Source organism: Geotrypetes seraphini, chromosome 2 (genome assembly GCF_902459505.1).
Source record: "Geotrypetes seraphini chromosome 2, aGeoSer1.1, whole genome shotgun sequence".
Lineage (NCBI taxonomy): Eukaryota > Metazoa > Chordata > Amphibia > Gymnophiona > Dermophiidae > Geotrypetes > Geotrypetes seraphini.
The window spans coordinates 14,698,403-14,720,582 of NC_047085.1; the positions used below are offsets into that span (position 1 = coordinate 14,698,403).

The window sequence follows — 22,180 nt, forward strand, 5'->3', positions numbered from 1 at the left end:
AACCAAAAAAACTCTGTGGAGTGACGATGTTCCTAAAAGGACTTTATTTGAAAGTGTCAAAGTTCCAAAGGTCCACTGAAATCATCCACATAAAAGTAAATCATCCACATAAGAGCCTTAAAGGACCTGGTCCGCTAGGGATACAGGACCCAACACGGTCCGCGTTTCGACAAAAAATCTTCTTCAGGGGTCCCTGGGGGTCCTATAAAGGTGAGTACGTGGGAAACAATTGTGTGGTGAACCGGAAGTGAGACACTGCTTTCAAATAAAGTCCATTTGGGAACATCGTCACTCCACAGAGTTTTTTTGGTTTTCTCTGGATTTTCTTCTTTGTGGATATTTTGGGGTCAATTCCTTTTGTTTTTTGCTTGTTGCTTAGGAAAATTATTCCACAGCTCAGTAATTTTGAAAAGTAGAGCCTTCCCCAATTTGCCAATGTAGGTAACACTTTTCAGCGTAGAAAAGGACAATTTAAATTTTGGAGTCGATCTGGTAATGTCAGATCTTACAGAATTCCAAGACAGGGGAATTAAAGGAAGAGGATGCCAGGCAAGATCTTAAATGTTAGGCAGGCACACTTAAAATAAACCCTGGAAATTATTGGAAGCCAATGAAGTTTTTGCAGGAGCGGAGAGACGTGATCAGATTTACTTTTTGCAAAGATCAGCCTAGCCGCAGTATTCTGGATCAGTTGAAGTCTTTGAAAGCTTTTCTTGGTCAACCTTAAATAGACCGAATAGCACAGTTACTTACCGTAACAGGTGTTATCCAGGGACAGCAGGCAGATATTCTTGACTGATGGGTGACGGCACCGACGGAGCCCCGGTACGGACAATTATAGAGTGATTGCACTCTAAGAACTTTAGAAAGTTCTAGCTCGGCCGCACCGCGCACGCGCGAGTGCCTTCCCGCCCGACAGAGGCGCGCGGTCCCTCAGTTAGTATAAGCCAGCTAAGAAGCCAACCCGGGGAGGTGGGTGGGACGCAAGAATATCTGCCTGCTGTCCCTGGATAACACCTGTTACGGTAAGTAACTGTGCTTTATCCCAGGACAAGCAGGCAGCATATTCTTGACTGATGGGTGACATCCAAGCTAACAAAAAGAGGGATGGAGGGAAGGTTGGCCATTAGGAAAACAAATTTTGCAAAACAGATTGGCCGAAGTGTCCATCCCGTCTGGAGAAAGCATCCAGACAATAATGAGATGTAAAAGTGTGAACTGAGGACCAAGTAGCAGCCTTGCAGATTTCCTCAATAGGAGTGGAACGGAGGAAAGCTACAGATGCTGCCATTGCTCTGACTCTATGGGCCGTGACAGAACCTTCCAGTGTCAGTCCGGTCTGAGCATAACAGAATGAAATGCACGCTGCCAGCCAATTAGACAACGTACGTTTAGAAACGGGACGTCCCAATTTATTTGGATCAAAGGACAGAAAAAGTTGGGGAACTGATCTGTGGGGTTTCGTACGCTCTAGATAGTAAGCCAGAGCCCTTTTACAATCCAAAGTATGTAAAGCTTGTTCTCCAGAATGAGAATGCGGTTTTGGAAAGAAAACAGGTAGAACAATGGATTGGTTGAGATGGAATTCAGAGACAACCTTAGGGAGAAACTTTGGATGTGTACGCAGAACCACCTTGTCATGGTGAAAAACCGTAAAAGGTGGATCTGCGACCAGTGCATGAAGCTCACTGACCCTCCTGGCAGAGGTAAGAGCAATAAGGAAAAGCACTTTCCAAGTGAGAAACTTGAAAGGAGAGGTAGCCAAAGGTTCAAATGGAGGCTTCATTAAGGCAGAAAGAACCACATTGAGATCCCAGATAACAGGAGGGGCTTTAAGAGGTGGTTTCACATTGAAAAGCCCTCGCATGAACCTGGACACCAGGGGATGAGCTGAGAGAAGTTTTCCATGGACTGGCTCATGAAAAGCTGCAATGGCACTGAGGTGGACTCTGATGGAAGAGGACTTAAGGCCAGAGTCAGACAAAGAGAGCAAATAGTCCAACAACGTCTCCACTGCCAGGGAAGTGGGATCAAGATGATGAAGAAGACACCAGGAGGAAAATCTCGTCCACTTCTGATGGTAACATTGCAGAGTGGTTGGTTTCCTGGAGGCATCCAGAATGGAACGAACAGGCTGAGATAAAAGAGTATCATGAGATGTCAGCCCGAGAGATACCAAGCTGTCAGGTGCAGAGACTGGAGGTTGGGATGTAGAAGGGTTTCCTGCTGTTGCGTAAGCAGAGAAGGAAACAGAGGAAGAAGAAAAGGTTCCCTGGAACTGAGTTGAAGCAGAAGGGAGAACCAATGTTGCCTGGGCCACCTCGGAGCAATCAGAATCATTGTGGCTCGTTCCCTCTTGAGCTTGAATAAGGTTCTCAACATTAGAGGCAGAGGAGGGAAGGCGTACAGGAACAGATTCGACCAGTCGAGGAGAAAAGCATCCACTGCCAGACGGTGAGGAGAGTAAAGTCTGGAGCAGAATAGGGGCAGTTGATGATTGTGAGGAGCTGCAAAGAGGTCTATCTGAGGAGTGCCCCATTGAGTGAAGATAGACTGCAGAGTTACAGGATCGAGTGTCCACTCGTGAGGCTGGAGAATTCTGCTGAGTTTGTCCGCTAAAGAATTCTGTGCTCCCTGAATGTAGATAGCTTTCAGGAAGAGATGGTGATCTATGGCCCAATTCCAGATCTTTTGGGCTTCTTGGCATAAAAGGCGAGAGCCTGTCCCACCCTGTTTGTTGATGTAGTACATCGCAACCTGATTGTCTGTGCACAACAGAAGGACCTGAGGAAAGAGAAGATGTTGGAAGGCCTCGAGGGCATAAAACATCGCTCTGAGTTCCAGGAAATTGATTTGATGCTTCTTTTCCTGGGCTGTCCAAAGACCTTGAGTCTGGAACTCGTTCAAGTGAGCTCCCCATGCATAAAGAGAGGCGTCGGTGGTGATGACTAGTTGATGAGGAGGCTGATGGAACAGAAGACCTCTGGATAGATTTGAGGATACCAACCACCATTGAAGAGACTGACGAAGAGATGATGTCACAGATATGTGTCGTGAGCAAGGATCCGTCGCTTGGGACCACTGAGTAGCAAGGGTCCATTGAGGAGTGCGCAGGTGAAGACGTGCGAGGGGCATGACATGAACTGTAGATGCCATGTGTCCCAAGAGTACCATCATTTGCCTGGCTGAGATGGAAGGTAGTGAAAGCACCTGCTGACATAGAGACTGAAGGGTCTGAAGACGATTGGATGGTAGGAAAGCTCTCATGAGGAGTGTGTCCAGGATCGCTCCAATGAATTGAAGTCTCTGAGTGGGGATGAGATGAGATTTGGGTAGATTGATCTCGAACCCCAGAATTCGTAGAAACAAGATGGTTTGGTTGGTGGCCAGTAGAACTGCTTGAGCGGATGTGGCCTTGATTAACCAGTCGTCCAGGTAAGGAAAGACCTGGAGGTGGTGAGAGCGTAGAAATGCCGCTACCACAATGAGACACTTGGTGAAGACCCTTGGAGAGGAGGCAAGGCCGAAGGGCAGCACCTTGTATTGGTAATGACAATGATTGATCATGAAACGGAGATACTGTCTTGAGGTTACATGGATCGGTATGTGAGTGTATGCTTCTTTGAGATCGAGGGAGCATAGCCAGTCGTTTTGATGGAGAAGAGGATAAAGGATGGCTAAAGAAAGCATCTTGAATTTTTCTTTTACCAGATGTTTGTTGAGATCGCGGAGATCCAAAATTGGTCTGAGATCTCCTGTTTTTTTGGGGACTAGAAAATAACGGGAGTAGAATCCCTGCCCTTTTTGATCTAAAGGAACTTCTTCTATAGCGTTCAGAAGAAGGAGGGATTGAACTTCCTGAATAAGGAGGGCAGATTGAGGACTGTTCAAAGCAGACTCTTTTGGCAGGTTTTGGGATGGAAGAGTCTGAAAGTTGAGAGAGTAGCCGTGGCGGATGATGTTGAGGACCCATTGGTCCGAAGTGATAACTTCCCACCGGCTGAGGAACAGAGAAAGTCGACCTCCTATAGGTAGAGGTAGGAGAGCAGGAATAGGAATACTGGCTATAGAAACATAGAAACATAGAAAGGTGACGGCAGAAAAGGGCCACAGCCCATCAAGTCTGCCCACTCTACTGACCCACCCCATTAAGTCTGAGTGCTGATGACTTAGTTCCTTAGCTCGACCCTCGTAGGGATCCCACGTGGATATCCCATCTATTCTTAAAGTCGAGCACGTTGGTGGCCTTGACCACCTGCATCGGAAGTTTGTTCCAATGATCCACCACCCTTTCCGTGAAGAAGTACTTCCTGGCGTCACCACTAAATTTCCCTCCTCTGAGTTTAAGCGGGTGCCCCCTTGTGACCGAGGGTCCCATGGGAAAGAATATGTCGTTTTCCATCTCGACACGACCTGTGACGTATTTAAATGTCTCAATCATGTCACCCCTTTCCCTGCGCTCCTCTAGAGTATAGAGCTGCAATTTGCCCAGTCTTTCTTCGTATGAGAGACCCTTGAGTCCGGAGACCATTCTAGTGGCCATACGCTGGACCGACTCGGCTCGAAGCACATCTTTACGGTAATGCGGCCTCCAGAATTGCACACAGTATTCCAGATGAGGTCTCACCAATGATCTGTAAAGTGGCATGATGACTTCAGGTTTGCGGCTGACGAAGCTTCTCTTGATACATCCCATCATTTGCCTTGCCTTGGATGAGGCCTTCTCTACTTGTTTGGCAGCCTTCATGTCTGCACTGATGATAACTCCCAAGTCCCGTTCTTCTGAAGTCCTAGCTAGTGCTTCTCCATTCAAGGTGTATGTTCTGCATGGATTTCTACTGCCAAGATGCATGACCTTACACTTCTTAGCGTTGAAACCCAGCTGCCATGTCGAGGACCAGATTTCTAACGTGATCAGATCTTGCATCATACTATCCACGAGATTGCTTTCACTTACTATATTACACAGTTTGGCGTCGTCAGCGAACAGTGTTACTTTACCCTGAAGCCCCCGGGTCAAGTCCCCTATGAATATGTTGAAAAGGGATGGTCCCAGGACTGATCCCTGCGGCACTCCGCTAGTCACCTCCGATGTCTCAGAGAGGGTGCCGTTGACCACCACTCTCTGAAGTCTTCCACTCAGCCAATCAGTGACCCATGCAGTTAGTTTCTCACCCAACCCCATCGATTTCATCTTGTTTAATAATCTGCGGTGCGGTACACTGTCAAAAGCTTTACTGAAATCCAAGTACACTATGTCTAGAGACTCTCCCGAGTCTAGCTTTCCTGTCACCCAGTTAAAGAAGCTGATAAGATTGGATTGGCATGATCTGCCCCTAGTGAATCCATGTTGACAGGGATCCCTCAGATTTCCCTCATCCAATATTGTGTCTAATTTACCTTTAAGCAGGGTTTCCATGAGTTTACACACTATTGATGTGAGACTCACTGGCCTGTAATTCGCAGCCTCTGCTTTGCAGCCCTTTTTGTGCAGAGGAACAACGTTGGCTGTTTTCCAGTCTAGGGGGACTCTTCCCGTACCTAGGGAGAGATTGAAGAGCGTGGCTAACGGTTTCGCCAGAACATCGCATAGCTCTCTGAGCACTCTTGGGTGCAAATTATCCGGTCCCATAGCTTTGTTCACCTTAAGTCTTGACAGTTCTCTGTAAACATCAGTTGGTGTGAACTCAAAATTCTGAAATGGGTCTTCCATGCTTTGCTTTGCTTCCAGACGTGGCCCTTGCCCTGATGCCTCGCAGGTGAAGACTGAACAGAAGTAATCATTCAGTAGTTTGGCCTTATCAGAATCTGTATCCACATAGTTTCCTTCTGGCGTTCTAAGGCGTACTATCCCGTTTGTGTTCTTTTTCCTGTCGCTAATGTACCTGAAGAAGGATTTGTCCCCTTTTTTAATGTTCTTCGCTAGAGTTTCTTCCATTCGAAGTTTGGCCTCTCTGACTGCTGTTTTGACCGCTGCAGACCTTGTCCTATATTCAATGTTTGCTTCTTTTTTCCCCGTGCGTTTGTATGAGAGAAATGCTTTTTTCTTTTCTTTGACGAGGTAAGAGACCTCTTTAGTGAACCATTGGGGTTTCTTTTTTCTTTGCTGTTTGGTTACCGATTTTATGTAGCGTTCAGTTGCCTCATGAAGGGTCAACTTCAAGGTTGACCACATAGCTTCCACATTATCAGTTACTTCTTGAACCTGCAACGTCTGATGGACGAAATCACCCATGCGTGTGAAGTCGGTGCCTCGGAAATTGAGTACCCTTGTTTTTGTTTGTGACCTGGTGAAGCCTTTCTTAAGGTTAAACCATACCATGTTATGGTCACTGGTGGCTAGCGTTTCTCCCACCGAGACCTCCGAGACGCTTTCCCCGTTCGTAAGTACCAGGTCCAGGATGGCCTGGGCTCTAGTGGGCTCTAGTACCATTTGTTTGAGCCGTGCTCCCTTCATGGATGTTAATATCCTCCTGCTATCACAATTTTTCGTTGAGAGTGTGTTCCAGTCTACATCAGGCATGTTAAAGTCTCCCATCAGAACGACGTCCCCCCGTAAGGTGATATTCTCAATGTCTTCGATTAATTCTGCATCCTTGTCCTCCGATTGTCTTGGGGGTCTGTATACCACACCAAGGTACAGGCATTTTTCTCTGCCTCTGGCCAAGTTCACCCAGATGGATTCCCCAGTATACTTGACATCCGTGATCCTTGTTGTCTTGATGTTCTCTTTGATGTAAAGTGCAACCCCTCCTCCTGACTTACCCTCTCTGTCTTTTCGAAGCAGGTTGTATCCTGGCATAGTTATATCCCACCCATGAGAGTCTGTGAACCATGTTTCGGATATTGCTACTACGTCTAGGTCTGCATTAACTATTTCTGTTTCTAGTTCTAGAAATTTATTCCCTAAGCTGTGTGCGTTAACATACATAGCTCTCCACTCTTTCTGTCTGCTAGGCTCCTGTAGTGAGCCATCCATTTGAATTAAAGTGTCACCTAGTGATTGTTTTGCAATAAGGGTACTTACCTCGGACTTAGAAGCGGAGATTTGGTTCACCCCATCAGGATTGTTACTTACTGCTCCGGTGTAAAAGTGGGTACCCACCCCCGACTTACCTAGTTTAAAGCCCTTCGAAGTAGGCGGGCTAGCCTGTGTCCGAATACATTCTTACCTCTGTTGGTCAGGTGGAGTCCGTCTGGTCCCTGTAGCGCCTGTAGTGCCTCTCCGTGATTCAGGAATCCGAAGTTCATTTCCTGGCACCATCGTTGTAGCCACTCATTCGTCCTCAGGATACGTTCATCCCTGTCCCTTCCTCTGCCCCTAACTGTGGAGAATGAAGTCAAAAGGGCTGTGACTTCTGCTGAGGAGGTGGTTTCACAGGTTGCTGCTGTGGCTGCTGTCTGGGAGGCTGACGTTGTTGCTGCCTCTGACGCCTGGGTTGCTGAGCAGTGGTAGGTAATGGCCGAGCTGTGAAGCGGCGTTGATAGGCCGACTGCTGCCTATATGGTTTTGGCGGAGGAGGCTTCTTTTTATTTTTAAGCAGGGTATCCCAGCGTGTCTCATGAGCAGAGAGCTTTTGTGTGGTTGAGTCCATGGATTCCCCAAAGAGCTCATCCCCTAGGCACGGGGCGTTGGCTAACCGATCCTGATGATTAACATCAAGCTCGGATACCCGAAGCCAGGCCAGGCGACACATAGCCACCGACATTGCTGTCGCTCTGGATGTAAGTTCAAAGGTGTCATATATGGATCTAACCATGAACTTACGTAATTGAAAAAGAGACGACAAGCAGGTATGAAAAGAGTGATGTTTTCGTGAAGGAAGGTACTTTTCAAAGGAAGCCATGGTGGTAAGGAGATGCTTCAAATAAAAAGAAAAATGAAAAGCATAATTGCTAGCTCTATTTGCTAACATAGCATTTTGGTAGAGCCTCTTACCAAATTTATCCATGGCTCTACCCTCTCTGCCAGGAGGTACCGATGCATATACACTGGCTCCTGAAGATTTTTTAAGGGTGGATTCGACAAGTAAGGATTCGTGTGGAAGTTGAGGTTTGTCGAACCCAGGAATGGGAATTACCTTATATAGAGAATCCAGTTTACGTGGGGCCCCTGGGACAGTTAAAGGAGTCTCTAAATTCTTATAGAAAGTCTCCCTCAAGATGTCATGAAGAGGGAGTTTCAAAAATTCCTTTGGAGGCTGGTCAAAATCAAGGGCATCCAAAAAAGCTTTGGACTTTTTGGATTCAGCCTCCAAAGGAATGGACAAGGAGTCACACATCTCTTTCAAAAAGCAGGAGAAAGAGGAAGTGACCTGTTTGGAGGATGGGTCCGGGACAGCTGAATCCTCCTCCTCTGAGGAACATTCGCCTTCAGAAAGAAAGGGTTCCTCTGAGTCTCCCCACAGATCAGGATCCCTGACATGGGAAGCATGGTCCCGAGACTCAGGTGTCGATGATTGTAAGTGTCGGGTTTTGCGCACCGACTTACCCGACCTCATCGATATCGAGTCAGGAGATGTTATTGGTCGCACCGGTGCCGAAGTCTGTACCGATTGATGGTGAGCTCTAGGCTCCGGTGCAAGAACTGGCATCGATACCGATGAGGTTAGTTGAAGCGGTACCGAAATAGTGGAAGCAGGTAACATAGGCTGTTCCACAATCGGTACCGGTAGCTCGGTGCGGGCCGGCACCGGAAGGTTCGGAGCCAGGATAGCAGGGAGGAGCTGTTTTAATTGGTCCCTAAGCTGCACCTGAAGGATGGCCGTGATGCGGTCATCAAGGGATGGCACCGGTACCGCCTTTTTCTTCTGCGGTACCTGCGGTGCAGCTCGACGCCCCGGAGATGAGGAGCCCGATGTCGAGGGACTCACCTCTATAGGGGCGGAGCGCTTCCGCTGGCGTCTCACAGTCGGCAGGATTGGACTCACTGCACTCGAGACCGGAGGACGCTCCAGCGGGGAAGGCTTCTTAGCCGGCTTACCTGACTGGTGAGACGCCGGTGCGGAATCACGCGGCGTCGAAGAAGAGGGTGCCGACTGAATCGGTGCCGAAGCTGGAGTCGATGGAACGGGGTCGGACATCTCGGCACCGAACAGTAATCGCTGCTGGATTTGGCGATTTTTTAATGTCCGTTTTTTTAGAGTGGCACAGCGGGTGCAAGTAGAGGCCTGATGCTCAGGACCCAAACACTGTAAACACCAGTTGTGTGGGTCCGTGAGAGATATAGGCCGAGCACACCGCTGGCACTTTTTAAAACCCGGTTGAGGGGGCATGAAAGGAAAAACGGCTTCAGCCAAATCGAAGGCCGAGGCTTCGATGGTGGCAGAAGGCCCCGCCGGGGAAAGATCAAATTAAAGAAAAAATTAAGGATTTTTTTTTTTTTACAAAATAGAAAAAAGAAAAGAAATAAGATAAATAGTCAAAAGTTTACGCGAGCGGGAAGGCAAAGAGAAAAAAGTTTCAACAGCCGTTGAAAAACGCGTCTTCTTAGCTCCGCGGAAACTAAGAAACTGAGGGACCGCGCGCCTCTGTCGGGCGGGAAGGCACTCGCGCGTGCGCGGTGCGGCCGAGCTAGAACTTTCTAAAGTTCTTAGAGTGCAATCACTCTATAATTGTCCGTACCGGGGCTCCGTCGGTGCCGTCACCCATCAGTCAAGAATATGCTGCCTGCTTGTCCTGGGATAATACAATAATCCAGCCTCGAAAGGATGATTGATTGTACAAGGACGGCAAAACGTTGTTGATGGAAACAGGATCTCACTTTCCTCGACATATGGAGACTGAAAAAAAAAAAACCATTTTATTTTTACCGGAGAATTAAGGGGTCCTTTTACAAAGGTGCGTTAGGGCCTTAACGCGCGGAAAAGCGTACACTAAAACACCCCGCGCGCTAGCCGCTACCGCCTCCTCTTGAGCAGGCGGGAGGTTTTTGAGTAGCGCCCGCTAATCATGCTAGCGCACCTTTGTATAAGGAGCCCTAAGATAGTCGTTGAATGAAAGTGTTGAATCTATAATGACACCCAGAACTTTACCTGAGAATTCAATCCGCAGTGAGGATCCCACACCTAAATTTAAACGTAGAAATATAAATGAAATCCAGTAGCAGTTTGTTAAGAAGTCAATTATCAGTGCCAATTGGCTTGTTATTCAATTACGTTGCACTTATAGATTTGCCTAGTTTTCCACAAGCAACTCAAATCACCGCATATAGAATTCGGGGTATATTGCTCGCTCAATAAAAGTTTAATTACAAGGTATTGATCTCTTATCGGTACTACCGTATTTTCACGCATATAACGAGCGCGTTATACGCGTTTTTACCTACCGCGCATACCCCTCGCGCGTTATACAAAATTTTTTTTACATAGTTCCCACCCCGCCCGACGCCCCGATTCACCCCCCCCCCCAGCAGGACCGCTCGCACCCCCACCCCGAACGACCGCTCGCATGCGCTCCCACCCACACCCGCATCCACGATCGGAGCAAGAGGGAGCCCAAGCCCTCTTGCCCGGCCGACTCCCCAACTCCCCGACAATATCGGGCCAGGAGGGAGCCCAAACCCTCCTGGCCACGGCGACCCCCTACCCCCACCCCGCACTACATTACGGGCAGGAGGGATCCCAGGCCCTCCTGCCCTCGACGCAAACCCCCCTCCCTCCAACGACCGCCCCCCCCAAGAACCTCCGACTGCCCCCCCAGCCGACCCGCGACCCCCCTGGCCGACCCCCACGACACCCCCACCCCCCTTCCCCGTACCTTTGGTAGTTGGCCGGACAGACGGGAGCCAAACCCGCCTGTCCGGCAGGCAGCCAACGACGGAATGAGGCCGGATTGGCCCATCCGTCCCAAAGCTCCGCCTACTGGTGGGGCCTAAGGCGCGTGGGCCAATCAGAATAGGCCCTGGAGCCCTAGGTCCCACCCGGGGGCGCGGCCTGAGGCACATGGGCCCAACTGGGAGCAGGGCAGGGCGGGCGAAAGGAGAGTCGGGACAGCGCACGGAGAGGCGGGGCAGTGCACGGAAAGTCAGGGCGGGTGAACGGAGAGTCGGAACAGCGCACGGAGAGTCGGGGCAGTGCACGGAAAGTCAGGGCGGGTGAACGGAGAGTCGGGACAGCGCACGGAGAGGCGGGGCAGTGCACGGAAAGTCAGGGCGGGTGAACGGAGAGTCGGGACAGCGCACGGAGAGTCGGGGCAGTGCACGGAAAGTCAGGGCGGGTGAACGGAGAGTCGGGACAGCGCACAGAGAGGCGGGGCAGTGCACGGAAAGTCAGGGAGGGTGAACGGATAGTCGGGACAGCGCACGGAGAGTCGGGGAGGGCGAAAGGAGAGTCGGGGTGGCCAGAGGAGAGTCGGGGCGGGCGAAAGGACAGTCGGGCTGCATGCGCGGTATACCCGTGAGCGCGGTATACAAAAGTTTTTGTACATAAAATCGTGGTTTCTGCGCGCTATACCCATGTGCGTGTTTTACACGGGTGCGCGTTATCTGCGTGAAAATACGGTACTATTACTAATAATTTCTATCGCGCTACTAGACCAATGCAGTACTTTCTCACAATCTAAGGGGCAACAGAAGGTTAAGTGTCTTGCCCAGGGTCACAAGAAGACGCAATGGGAATTACTACTACTATTATTTATCATTCCTATAGCGCTAAAAGGCGTAAGCAGCGCTGTACATTTAACATTCGATAGACGGTCCCTGCTCAGAAGAGCTTACAATCTAATCTGGACAGACAGGACATCTCAGGGTTGGGGAGATTCTGGTAGAGGAGATGATGCAAAGCGTAAAGGTATCTGACAGTGATAGGGAGTTAAGAGTTGAAAGCGGCTTCAAAAAAGTGGGCTTTTAGCTTGGATCTGAAGATCACTAGAGATGGAGCATGACCTACTGACTGGCAGCCTGTTCCAGGCATAGGGTGCGGCAAGAAAGAAGAGACGGAGTCTGGAGTTGGCAGTGGAGGAGAAGGGTACAGATAAGAGGGACTTACCCGATGAATGGAGTTCAGGGGGGTGGGGGGAACTGAACCCCTTTTGCTAGGATCAAGGCCTGCTGCTTTATTAGGGCTACTCCTCCATTCCACTTACTAGTTAGTTACAATTCTTACCATGTGGTGCATTGGTTGGAGCTACAGCCTCAGCATCCTGAGGTTGCGGGTTCAAATCCCGCCCTGCTCCTTGTGACCCTGGGCAAGCCACTTAATCTCCCATTGCCCCAGGAACATTAGTTGAGTCCACCGGGACAGAGAGGGAAAAAATGCTTGAGTACCTATAAGTGGTATATAAATACCTAAATAAATAAATACTGAGGCACATCTAAGCGTGTCATTAAAATTGAGAAACAATTCTTGTAAACCAGCAGCTGGCATCATGTACAAGGGATGCGTGTTAGTACAAAGCATCCCACTGACACAATCTTGAGAGCAAAAGCTCTTAAGGGGCAGTTCAGAAAGCAGTATCAGCAAAACTGCCTTGTAAAGCATTCGGTACTCCCCAGCACAGTATTAAACATCCCACTGCTGCTGTCATATATTCCGTCTAGCTCAGCGAGGTTTTAGCTTTAGTAGAAGGAGGGCGGGGGAAGGAGAAAGGTTTCTTTGCTGTGCCGTTTCCCAGCTGCTCTGTGGTAGGTAACCTTTTTGGCCGGCTTCCCTGTCGATTTGTTTACACAAAAAAAAAAATCACAGCCCATCAGGATCTAGCAAGTACAGCACTCCCTGCCTGGATTTGAGCATATGTGCCTACCAAGTGAAATATCATATATTCTCCTTTCTTGGATTTGTAAAGAGGGCTTGAATTGCACTGCCGAGAGTTACCACATCAGCAAAGAACAAAAAATTAAGAGAAACTACATACAACAGAGAAAATGATTTACTGCAAAAGATGCCTTCTTTTTGCATCCTCTGGAATTCATTGCCGGAAAATGTGGTGAAAGTAGTTAGCTTAGCAGGGTTTAAAAAGAGGTTTGGATAATTTCCTAAATGAAAAATCCATAAGCCATTATTGAGCTGGTTTGGGGAAATCCACTGCTGATTCCTAGGATAAGAAGCATAAAATCTGGGGGGTTTTCCTTGAGATTTTGCCGGGTACTTGTGACTTGGACTGGCCACTGTTTGAAACAGGACACTGAGCTTGATGGACCTTTGGTCTGGCCCAGTATGCCAATTCTTATGTTACGATTAGGACTGTATTCTTGTAGATATTTATTTGAACATGATTTGATATGCTGTCATTCATAAGATTACTTATTCCTTCAAGCAGGCAGATATTCTTGACTGATGGGTGACGGCACCGACGGAGCCCCGGTACGGACAATTTTAGAGTGATTGCACTCTAAGAACTTGGAAAGTTCTAGCAGGCCGCACCGCGCACGCGCCTTCCCGCCCGACGGAGGCGCGCGGTCCCCAGTTAGGATAAGCCAGCTAAGAAGCCAACCCGGGGAGGTGGGTGGGGCGCAAGAATATCTGCCTGCTGTCCCTGGATAACACCTGTTACGGTAAGTAACTGTGCTTTATCCCAGGACAAGCAGGCAGCATATTCTTGACTGATGGGTGACCTCCAAGCTAACAAAAAGAGGGATGGAGGGAAGGTTGGCCATTAGGAAAATAAATTTTGCAAAACAGACTGGCCGAAGTGTCCATCTCGTCTGGAGAATGCATCCAGACAATAATGAGATGTAAAAGTATGAACTGAGGACCAAGTAGCAGCTTTGCAGATTTCCTCAATAGGAGTGGAACGGAGGAAAGCTACAGACGCCGCCATAGCTCGAACTCTATGGGCCGTGACAGAACCTTCCAGTGTCAGTCCGGACTGAGCATAACAAAATGAAATGCACGCTGCAAGCCAATTTGACAACGTACGTTTAGTAACAGGACGTCCTAATTTATTCGGATCAAAGGACAGAAAGAGTTGGGGAGATGATCTGTGGGGCTTAGTACGCTCTAAATCAGGGGTGCCCAACGCGTCGATCGCGATCGACCAGTAGCTCAGGAAGGCAACGCGAGTTGATCGCGGAGCCTATCCCGGGCTCTGTGATAGACTCGTGTTGCCGTCCTGATCTACGGGCCGATCAGCCTTCCTCTCCAGTGTTCTTTCTCCCTAGGGCCTTTTAGCTGGGCGATCCGCCCAGCTGTCATCTGCCGCTGCTGAACAAAAAACCGGCTTGGAGATTTCAGCCCGTAGCGAACTTATGCACCGGGCTCTAACGTGTGCGTGCCGGCTTCTCTTCTCTTCCCTCTGAAACCGGAAGTTATGTCCGGGGGGGAGGGGAGAAGGGAAGCCGGCGCGCACATGTTGAGAGCCCTGAAGCAAGCGTTCGCTACGGGCTAATGCGGGAGACAGGTTAGTGAAGCATTTGTTCTTCTTCCTGCCGGGTCCTGCCTACTTTCTGTTTCCGCGAAGGCAGGACCCGGCAGCATTTCCCCCAATAGGTTGATCACGATCTTGGGCTGATCAGCCTTCCTCTTCCCGACGGCAGAATTGACGTCGGGGAGAGGAATGCTGGTTGGCCGAAGCAGGGAGAGCTTGGGGCCTGTTATTGGTGGCGTTTGGGTCCTGGTCCCCGATGGTAATGGCAGTGGCAGTGGCTTGGGGGAGGGCAGGGAGAAAGAAAGAAAAAGGGCAGGCAGGGAGACAGAAGGAAAGAAGAGAAACAGAAAAAAATGAAAGGGAGGCAGAGAGAAAGAAAGGGCAGGGAAGAGGAAGGAAAAGTTGGGGGAAGGAATGAGGTCTGGAGGAGAGGAAGCATACAGGCTAAAAGAAGGGAAGAAAGATTGTATGCACAGTCAGAAGAAGAAAGTGCAACCAGAGACTCATGAAATCACCAGACAAGGTAGGGAAAATGATTTTATTTTAAATTTAGTGAACAAAATGTGTCTGAATTTATATCTGCTGTCTATATTTTACACTAAGGTCCCCTTTTACTAAACCGCAATAGAGGTTTTTAGCGCAGGGAGCCTAGGAGTGTCGAGAGCAGCGCTGGGCATTCAGCGCAGCTCCCTGCACTAAAAACTGCTAACGTGGTTTAGTAAAAAGGGAGGGGGGTATATTTGTCTATTTTTGTATGGTTGTTACTGAAGTGATAGTGCATAGAGTCATCTGCTTTGACCTCTTTGAAAACCCTGGAATAGGAATGATGATTAACATTTTCTATGCGTACAGTGTGCGTTGTGTTTTTTTAAAATTTTATTGTTGGTAGATCATTGTGACTTGGTCATTTAAAAAGTAGCTCGCAAGCCCAAAAAATGTGGGCACCCCTGCTCTAAATAATAAGCTAGAGCCCGCTTACAGTCCAAAGTATGCAGAGCCTGTTCTCCAGAATGCGAGTGAGGTTTCGGAAAGAAGACAGGCAGAACAATAGATTGGTTGAGATGGAATTCAGAGACAACCTTAGGGAGAAACTTTGGATGTGTTCGCAGAACCACCTTGTCATGATGGAAGACTGTAAAAGGTGGATCTGCAACTAGTGCATGCAGCTCACTGACCCTCCTGGCAGAGGTTAGAGCAATAAGGAAAAGTACCTTCCAAGTGAGAAACTTGAAAGGAGTCGATGCCCAAGGTTCAAACGGAGACTTCATTAAGGCGGAGAGAACCACATTGAGATCCCAGACTACAGGAGGAGCCTTAAGAGGTGGTTTCACATTGAAAAGCCCCCGCATGAATCTGGAAACCAAGGGATGAGCTGAAAGGAGTTTCCCATGAACTGGCTCATGAAAAGCAGCAATAGCACTGAGGTGGACTCTGATGGAAGTAGACTTGAGACCAGAGTCAGACAAAGAAAGAAGGTAATCCAACAAAGTCTCCACTGCAAGGGACGTAGGATTATGATGATGAAGAAGACACCAGGAAGAAAATCTTGTCCACTTCTGATGGTAACATTGCAGAGTTGCAGGTTTCCTGGAGGCATCCAAAATAGAACGAACGGGCTAAGACAACAGAGTATCATTCGAAGTCAGCCCGAGAGATACCAAGCTGTCAGGTGCAGAGACTGGAGGTTGGGGTGCAGCAGGGTCTCCTGATGCTGTGTAAGCAGAGAGGGAAACAATGGAAGAGGAATAGGCTCCCTGGAACTGAGTTGAAGTAGAAGGGAGAACCAATGTTGCCTGGGCCATCGTGGAGCGATGAGAATCATGGTGGCCTGTTCCCTCTTGAGCTTGAACAAGGTTCGCAACATGAGAGGCAGCGGAGGAAAAGCATACAGGAACAGATTGGACCAATCCAGGAGAAATGCATCCGCTGTCAGACGGTGAGGAGAGTAGAGTCTGGAGCAGAAGAGGGGCAGCTGGTGATTGTGAGGAGCTGCAAATAGGTCTATCTGAGGAGTGCCCCACTGAGCGAAGATGGACTGTAGAGTTAAAGGATCGAGAGACCACTCGTGAGGTTGGAGAATTCTGCTGAGTTTGTCCGCCAAGGAATTCTGTTCTCCCTGAATGTAGATCGCTTTTAAGAATAGTTGGTGATCTGTGGCCCAAGCCCAAATCTTCTGGGCTTCCTGACACAAGAGGCGAGAGCCTGTCCCGCCCTGCTTGTTGATGTAGTACATTGCAACTTGATTGTCTGTGCAGAGCAGAAGGACTTGAGGAAAGAGAAGATGTTGGAAGGCCTTGAGGGCATAAAACATCGCTCTGAGTTCCAAGAAATTGATGTGATGCTTCATTTCCTGGGCTGTCCAAAGACCTTGAGTTTGGAACTCGTTCAAATGAGCTCCCCAGGCGTAAGGGGAGGCGTCGGTGGTGATGATAAGGTGATGAGGAGGCAGATGGAACAGAAGACCTCTGGAGAGATTTGAGGATATCAACCACCATTGTAGAGACTGACAAAGAGACGATGTCACAGATATGTGTCGAGAGCAGGAATCCGTTGCTTGGGACCACTGGGTAGCTAGGGTCCATTGAGGAGTGCGCAGGTAAAGACGTGCGAAGGGTGTGACATGAACTGTGGAGGCCATGTGACCCAAGAGTATCATCATTTGCTTGGCAGAGATGGAACGTTGTGGAAGTACCTGCTGACATAGAGACTGAAGAGTTTGAAGACGGTTGGAGGGCAGGAACGCTCTCATGAGGATTGTGTCCAGCACCGCTCCAATGAATTGAAGTCTCTGTGTGGGGATGAGATGAGATTTGGGTAGATTGATCTCGAACCCCAGAAGTTGAAGAAACAGGATGGTTTGGTTGGTGAACAGTCTGAGATGAATTGGCCTTGATTAACCAGTCGTCCAGGTAAGGAAAGACCTGAAGGTGGTGAGAGCGTAGAAAGGCAGCCACCACAATCAGACATTTGGTGAACACTCTTGGAGAGGAGGCAAGACCGAAGGGCAGCACCTTGTATTGGTAATGACAATGATGAATCATGAAACGGAGGTACTGTCTGGAGGCCAGATTGACCAGTATGTGAGTATATGCCTCTTTGAGATCGCCCTGATTGAGAAGAGGGTAAAGAGTGGCCAGAGAAAGCATTCTGAATTTCTCTTTGACCAAGCATTTGTTGAGATCGCGAAGATCTAGAATGGGTCTGAGATCTCCTGTTTTTTTAGGGACTAGAAAATATCGAGAGTAGAATCCCTGTCCCTGCTGATCTAGAGGAACCTCCTCTATGGCATTCAGAAGGAGGAGGGATTGAACCTCTTGAAGAAGGAGGGAAGACTGAGGAGTGTTCAAAGCAGACTCTTTTGGCAGACTTAGGGTAGGCAGAGTCTGAAAGTTGAGAGAGTAGCCGTGGCGGATGATGTTGAGGACCCACTGATCCGAGGTGATATTTTCCCAACGGCTTATGTAATGAGCAAGGCATCCTCCGATAGGTTACGGAAGATGGGCAGATGGTAGAATACTGGCTATGTCCTGGAGAACCAAGTCAAAAGAGTTGTGAGGACTTTTGTGGAGGAGGAGGCTTCACCTGTTGTTGTTGTTGTGCTGGTCTAGGGTTTTGCCTCTGTTGTTGCCTTGGACGCCGGGGCTGTTGATTGGCCGGTGGCAAGGGACGAGCCACAAATCGGCGTTGGTAGGCTGATTGCTGCCGAAAAGGTCTGGTAGGTGGGGTCTTCTTTTTTGTTTTGAGGAGAGTATCCCACCTAGTCTCATGAGCTGAGAGTTTTTGGGTAGTGGAGTCCATGGATTCTCCAAACAGCTCATCCCCCAGGCAAGGTGCATTAGCCAGTCGATCTTGATGATTGACATCAAGTTCTGACACTCTGAGCCATGCCACTCGACGCATGGCTACCGACATAGCTGTGGCTCTAGAGGTCAGCTCAAAGGTGTCATAGATCGACCTGACCATGAACTTACAAAGTTGTAAGAGTGACGAAGAAGCTTGGCGAAAGGCAGATTTTTTGCAGTCAGGGAGGTACTTTTCAAAAGTTGACAAATTCTGAATGAGATGCTTAAGATAGAATGAAAAATGGAAAGCATAATTCCCTGATCTATTAGCAAGCATCGCATTCTGATATAACCTCTTGCCAAACTTATCCATGGCCTTACCTTCTCTGCCAGGAGGGACCGAGGCGTACACACTAGCTCCCGTGGATTTTTTAAAAGTGGATTCCACCAATAGAGACTCATGAGGGAGTTGTGGTTTGTCAAAGCCCGGAATGGGTATGACTTTATATAAAGAGTCCAATTTGCGAGGAGCTCCTGGGATGGTCAAAGGCGTCTCCAGATTTTTATAAAAAGTCTCTCTTAATATATCATGGAGAGGCAATTTTAGAAATTCCCTTGGAGGCTGGTCAAAATCCAGAGCATCGAGAAATGCCTTGGATTTTTTGGATTCAGCCTCCAAGGGAATAGAGAGAGAGTCACACATCTCTTTGAGGAAAGAGGTGAAAGAGGTTGCATCAGGCTTAGAGGACGGATCTAAAACAGAAGGATCCTCGTCCGCCGATGAACACTCCTCCTCAGAGAGAAGAGGCTCTTCGGAGTCACCCCACAGATCAGGATCCCTTACTTGAAAGCTTCGGTCTCGGGACTCCGGTGTGGAGGGTTCCAGGTGTCGAGTTTTATGTGTCGACTTACCCGACCTCTGGGAAACGGTACCGGGAGATGTTATGGGTTGTGCCGGTGCCGAAGTTTGTACAGCCTGGTGTAAGGACCTCGGTTCCGGCGCTAAGATCGGCATAGATACCGACGAAGCCGAATGTACCGGTACCGACAAAGTGGATGCAGATAAAAGAGGTTGCTCTACTGTCGGTACCGGTGGCTCAGACCGGACCGGGACTGGAAAGCTCGGTTGCAAAAGAGCAGGAAGGAGCTGCTGTAATTGCTTCTTGAGCTGCACCTGCAGGACGGCGGCAATTCGCTCGTCCAGCGAAGGCACCGGTACCGCTTTTATCTTCTGCGGTACCTTCGGTGCTGCTCTACACTCCGAAGAGGAATCCGAGGTCGAGGGGCTCACCTCAATCGGTGCGGAGCGCTTCCGTGGGCGCCTCGAGGTCGGCAGGACTGGGCTCGCTGCTACTGAGACCGGAGGACGCTCCAACAGGGAAGGCTTCTTAGCCGGCTTACCTGGAGGATGCGACGCCGGCGCGGTATCGCGCGGTGTCAACGAGGTAGGTGCCGACTGCGTCGGGGCCGATGTCGGGGCCGGTGTCGCCGAATCCGACATATCGGTACCAAACAATAACCGCTGCTGGATCTGTCGGTTTTTTAAAGTTCTCTTTTTTAGAGTGGCACAGCGGGTGCAGGTGGACGCCCGATGGTCAGGACCCAGGTACTGTAAGCACCAGTTGTGCGGGTCGGTGAGAGAAATGGGCCTCGCGCACCGCTGGCACTTCTTAAAACCGGGTTGGGGGGGCATGAACGTAAAAACGGCTTCTGCCAAATCGAAGGCCGAGGCCTCGATGGTGGCAGCAGGCCCCGCCGGGGCAAACCCGAAAAAAGAAGAAAAAAAGAAAATTCTTTTTTTTTTAATAATAAAATAAGAAAAAGAAAAAAGGGAAATACAATTTCCGAAAAGGTTTACGCGAGTGGGAAGGCGAATGAGAAAAAAGTTTTCAACAGCCGTTGAAAGTGCGTCTTCTTAGCTCCGCGGAAACTAAGAAACTGGGGACCGCGCGCCTCTGTCGGGCGGGAAGGCACTCGCGCGTGCGCGGTGCGGCCTACTAGAACTTTCCAAGTTCTTAGAATGCAATCACTCTAAAATTTTCCCATCAGTCAAGAATATGCTGCCTGCTTGTCCTGGGATAAAAATATTTATTAAAAAAACTCCCGAAGAAACGGGGACGCTCCGTAGAGCACTTTAATACCACTATTCAGCACAGCAGAAAATCCAACAGATAACTGTGTTTAAAGCCGGGAGAAGAATACATCAATCATATCTGGGGAAACAAAGCTAAGTACAATACAGTCAAACCTCGGTTTGCGAGTAACGCGGTTTGCGAGTGTTTTGCAAGACGAGCAAAACACTCCCGCAAACCTTAACTTGCAAAATGAGTGTTGACTTGCTAAACGTCTTGCATGCTTGTACGTGGCACGCGTGTTGTTGGAGCAGTGGCTGGCTTGACTAGGGAGTTGAGAGGTTCTGCGCTTCTGGAGGATGGTGGCCGGCTTGAATCAGAAGCCGGGAGGCATCGGCCGACGCGGGAGGGCAGCCGCACGGGGACCCCGAGGGAAGGAAGCCACCACGCTGAAAGGGCTGCAGCACCCTCAGGCAGGTACCCACCCCTGGGCCACCATAGCAAACCTTGGTTGTGGAACGAATTGTTTGAATTTACATTGTGGCCTTTGGGGAACTCTGCTTTGATATACGAGTGCTTTGGATTACGAGCATGCTTCTGGAACGAATTATGCTTGTAATCCAAGGTACCACAGTATATAGAAAATGCAACAGAAAGGCTTTAAGAACATAAGAAGTTGCCTCCGCTGAGGCAGACCAGGGGTCCATCTCGCCCAGCGGTCCGCTCCCGCGGCGGCCCATCAGGCCCATTGCCTGAGCAGTGGTCCCAGATTATCCCTATAACCTACCGCTACTCCTATCTGTACCCCTCAATTCCTTTATCCTCTAGGAACCTATCCAAACTTTCTTTGAAGCCTTGTAACGTGCTCCGGCCTATCAAAGCCTCCGGAAGCGCGTTCCATGTATCCACCACCCTCTGGGTGAAAAAGAACTTCCTGGCGTTTGTTCTAAACCTGTCCCCTTTTAATTTTTCCGAGTGCCCCCTTGTACTTGTGGGTCCCCATAATCTGAAAAATCTGTCCCTGTCTACCTTTTCTTTACCCTTCAGGATCTTGAAGGTTTCTATCATGTCTCCTCTAAGTCTCCGCTTTTCCAGGGAGAACAGCCCCAGCTTTTTCAGTCTATCAGTATATGAGAGGTTTTCCATACCCTTTATCAGTTTAGTCGCTCTTCTCTGGACTCCCTCAAGTACTGCCATGTCCTTTGCTGTCCCTTTATGATTATTACTATTGATTTTGCAGGCATATTAAATTAAATTATTGAAAATTATTTTGAATACAAAAATAGAAAGGCAGGAACAACATAGGGGGAACTTAAGGGACTAATGATAGCTTGCATAGAGCTGTTTTGATAAGACTAGTTCTAAAGTCAAACAGCTGAAAGCACTTGAGGTCACCTTGTCCCAAAATAATAATAATAAAAAATATTTATACTTTAATAATCATTAAGGGCTCCTTTTACAAAGGTGCGCACACGCTAGCCGAAAAACTACCGCCTGCTCAAGTGGCATTTTAGCGTGCGCTATTCCACGCGTTAAGGCCCTAACGCCCCTTTGTAAAAGGAGCCCTAAGTTATTTAATTTAAATAAAACTTCAGAATAGAAGAAGAATATACCTTTCCAAATTGTCCATCAAACCTTGTAAGGGTGATTCATAAGATTACATCATAACACAGTGTTTCCCAAACCTGGTCCTGGAATCACCCCAGCCAGTCAGGTGTTCAGTATATCCGCAATGAATATTCATGGCACCGCATGCATATCTTTCTCACAGAAACATAAGAAGATAAGAATAGCCTTACTGGGTCAGACCAATGGTCCATCAAGCCCAGTAGCCCGTTCTCACGGTGGCCAATTCAGGTCACTAGTATCTGGCCAAAACCCAAGGAGTAGCAACATTCCATACAGAATTTCAAAAAATAGCAAGATTCCAGAATCTCATAGAGTAACAAGATTCTAGAATCCCCAGAGAGTAGCAACATTCCATGCTACCAATACAGGGCAAGCAGTGGCTTCCCCCATGTC

The 22,180-nt window shown here is 48.8% G+C and overlaps 1 protein-coding gene across 2 annotated transcripts in view; it reads right to left on the reverse strand.

The window, feature by feature from the left end:
- Nucleotides 1-22,180, reverse strand: part of RHPN1 (rhophilin Rho GTPase binding protein 1) — a 147,560-nt gene that overhangs the window by 103,052 nt on the left and 22,328 nt on the right. The window contains exon 2 of one of the 2 annotated variants that reach the window (XM_033929896.1): nt 10,035-10,067. The exons of the other annotated variant lie outside the window; for it this stretch is intronic. The gene's annotated coding sequence lies outside the window, so the exon portion shown is untranslated. The remainder of the gene's footprint in view (nt 1-10,034; nt 10,068-22,180) is intronic. 2 annotated transcript variants of the gene reach the window in all.